Below are 4,125 nucleotides of genomic sequence, written 5' to 3'. Positions count from 1 at the left end.
CCTGGTAACAATTAAACGTTGCCAGCTCCGACACCCTTTTTTTGTCCTGCTAACGTCTGCTGGCTTTGTTCGTGGAGCTCGTTAATTGGTTCGGCACTGATCACGTGACCACAAGGTGCGAGCCTCATTGGCTTGCCATTACCAAGGGGTACGCGTGCGCTTTCGTGTGTGTGCGTGGGGGGGGGGGGGGGGGGGGGGCGTGCCGGCATGGAACTGCGCGAGGAACCGAAACTAGCAGTGTCGCCATGTTGGCGCAGGAGGTGTTGGAAAATGTCGATGCTAATAAAAATCCTTAAATTCGGGGCTTTAAGAACACTCCATGTTGCGAGCATTTCTTGACGCTTCGAGATTCTATCCTTCCTTGGACTTCTAACTTTTTTAGTATGTTTATACAGGCAATACGCAAGTAGGAGCTGCTATCGGAAGTAGATTTGAAACACGTTGAAAAAATAGCGGTGTGGCCCCATCGAATGTCGGATCGCCTTCCCAATAACTTTCGGTTGTAACTTCCAAGTCGGAGACTTTTGCCAACTCGACATTTGCGTGTGATCCTGCAGTGCTCAATTCTTTACTCGAAGAGTTAATTGCCTTTGAAACACCTTATTGAGAAAATGTGTTCATGGTAGAGAGCCATCCGGGGTGATTTAGTTTACCGCCACTTTGATATCACATATTTTTGTACCAGGAGCTTACGACTATTAATAATTGGAATTCTTTCCATTACGGGAATCGACCGCATCCTATGTTCAGCGCTCGGTGTTTTTTGTTTTGGAAAGTGTATACTTGAGGAGGGTTGACTGGAAGGGTATGCAAGGAGGTCGACCAGATGCTTCTGGTTCGCTACCCTACACTCCACCACGTATCCTGAAATGGTTTGATTGAAGCCAGCGCCATGTAGTTTTTTTTGGTTCTGTTGCCGAGAGTTCAACAATACATGAAGGCATACTAATCAAGCATACTGAGATATTTCGTCCAGTGACAACGCTCAGCGCTTCGCAGCTGCCATCAGTCAAATATGTTCAGGCTACGCCGCGGAGTGTTCTACTTAAACTTGCTGACGACTGTACGTCTGCCCATTCATTATGTGGCCGCAATCTATCACTAAGTCAGGTCAATTTTAAATTCAGTTGCATCCGTAGTCAGGGCATTCCAGCCCAGCTGCGAGAGCAAAGCCTGGCGAGAGGGAGACAGTTGGTAAAGCCAAGCGGGGGAGAGGTTAGGGTGGTAGAGAAAGAGTAGCGACATGGAAAGAGAGAAGCAGGGTAGATGAGAGGAGAGCAAAGGTGAAGCTGTGGTGGGAGAGGGGCAGACTGCACGGAGAGAAGGAGCGGCTGATAGCCATTGCGGAAAAGCTGAGGGTCGGTGATACGTAGTGCATGTTTGACGTGTGCGCCTTAAAAAAGTGCGCGTCACAAAAAGGAAGAAATGACTCAGTGCACGCGCGGTGTTGTGTAAATGACGACGACGTTGAAGACGTCGCGTGCGAGAGCACGAAGACGCGTGGCCCGATGTCAACAAAATAAGAAGGAAGGTGAGCCAATCACCAGTCAGCATAGAAATTACAAGAGCCAATAGCTCTTTAACACGCCAACTCAGCAGGCTGCAACGAGAGGTCGACCCATGGACCCTAGGATCACGGAGGTAGTAGTTTAAAGAAGAAAAAAACAAGAATCACAGCATATCCGCCGAGTGAAGGACGATATGAGTGAGGTGAAGTGTCCGTCCGTCCGTGCGGTCGTCCGTGCATCCATCCTTGCGTGCGTCCAGATGAGCGCATGGACTTATGCACTGACGGAAGCATGGATGGATGCATGGGCGGACAGACAGACGTACGGATGGACAGCATCTCGGGCGCATGGATGGACGGATCGACGTACGCATAAATGGCCGTAAGAACGGACAGAAGCATGGACGGACAGATGGATGGAAGCACAAATGGACGGACGCACGGACGGTTGGACACAAGGATAGACGGACGGACGCTTCGCCCCACTCATCATCATTCACTCCGTGAATATGCTATGAAAAGCACTAATGCCACCTAATTATATTATTCCCAAAGAAATATACACGCAGCGCCATCTATTGAGCAAGTCATAATCTAGATGTGGTTTCTACATACAGAGTGGGAACGACCCACGGCCTAAGGAGCTTCGGCTCTAAAATAAATTTGCTACTTAACTCTGTGCTTTGCTGCAAAGGACCTCAAAAGAGTAGTCATTTGTCTGGAAGCGCTGCGGGAGGTATGGTGCCGTTTTGCAGTAATGTGAAGAAATGAAAGTTTTTTTTTTTTTTAGAACGCTGAGCCGCTGGTAGGTGGCAGATCCAAGTGATTTTAGTTAAAGGCCCTCAATTTCTGTTTGGGAACCACTTCGCGACAAGTCATCGGACTCCTGAGAAGAATAAGTGGACGGAAGCGTGGTCTACAAGAAAAACAAGCCTGCAAGTTAGTGCAGGCTTTCTTCATTTGTTGTGTAACGAACACATGCCGCTTCTTGTACCTCAGGAGCAACGCAATGAATAATGTTGATATATTAATTAGGCCAGTCTACAGAGCGCCCTTAGGATTACCCACTTGGGTCTGCAACGGCAAACTCTTGGAACTAGGTGTACTTTAACACCGCAAGCGAAATAATTGAAGCACAACGAGCATCCCAATGGTGAAGGCTATACTGCACTCGACAAGGACATGACGTCTTGAAGCTCCTAAACTTAAAACCACTAACTGGACCCACACTGAGACCACACTAAATCAGAGCTAAGATAAAAATCTTACCGCTGCCCAAAAACAATGGTAGTCTGAACAAATGACGTCGGCAAGCGCGGGCGGAGGCACTCATAAAAGCACTGGATAACAAACCAGCAGCGTATGTGGACGTCCGTCACTCAGGCGGGACGAATTATGTTATCGCGGCAGTTGATGGCTCTGGACGCACAATGTGGACAGAAACCATTCAGGCCGGCTCCCACACTGAGGTAGCAGAAAACAGCGATTGCCATTGGAACTACCATTGAGGGCACGAAATTTATTATGTAGGATTGGACGTCGGCTATCAAGGCATACGTTGCCGGGTATACACATAGAACGACACTGCAAAATTCGCCAGACCTCAACAACAAATGAAGCTCATTTGGGTTCAGGGCCACTGTGGTAACGCGGGAAATGAGGTCGCTCACCAGACAGCTCGAGGGAACCTAAACAGGGCAGTATCGCAGGAACCAAATCCGAATGACGTGAAGCCCAGCTATGGAGACCGGCTCAGCCGTCACCGAAAATGAAGAAGGCTTTATCCACCTCTACATGAGACCTTAACCCAGACTGAAGTAGCATCACTGCGAAAGGCTCAGACTCGTTGTATACTCAGCCCGAGGAGGCCGGCCGCAATAATGAATGATGAAAAGCTACAAAAGTCTATCAACTGCGGCCTATAGCACATGCAGAAAGAGACCACGTATTATGGGATTGCCCCAACAACCTTGCACACGAGGAGCTCCTGCAGCCGACTCTCTCAGCGAAAGCCCAATATAGGACCTTAAGAAGCCCGTATTTGCTTCTACAGGCCAAGCTGGCGGACTGGTCTGCTTGTGTTGCGGCCTTCTGGTCCTCAACCTAGCTCCCGTCAAACTTGGTTTCACCCATTCCCCCTCCCCTTTCTGAAAAATAAAGTTTATTCCTCCTCCTTCTACCCTGATTTTTTTAGCGATGCGTATACGAAACCATACCGCTTTATTTTTTTCATAGCTGCGCTTTGTCAGTGTTGCGTAATAAACACTTCGGTATTCAGAATTACGTATCCTTAGATTTTCTTAATGAAAAAACACACTGTCAACATTTGACTGATTGATTGATATGTGGGGTTTAACGTTCCAAAACCACCATTTGATTATGCGAGACGCCGTAGTGGAGGGCTGCGGAAATTTCGACCACCTATAAGATTCTTTGACGTGAACCCAATATTGAGCACACAGGCCTGCCGCATTTTGTCCTCCATCGAAAAACAGCAACCGCAACCGGGATTCGATCCCGCGACCCGCGGGTCAGCAGCTGAGTACCTTAGCCACTAGACCACACCGCGGCGAGGCCACTGCCTAACATTACCATATTTACTCATTGATGTTGCGCCT

This window comes from Rhipicephalus microplus, chromosome X, assembly GCF_043290135.1.
Source record: "Rhipicephalus microplus isolate Deutch F79 chromosome X, USDA_Rmic, whole genome shotgun sequence".
NCBI classification, from domain to species: domain Eukaryota; kingdom Metazoa; phylum Arthropoda; class Arachnida; order Ixodida; family Ixodidae; genus Rhipicephalus; species Rhipicephalus microplus.
This window is presented reverse-complemented; position numbering follows the sequence as displayed.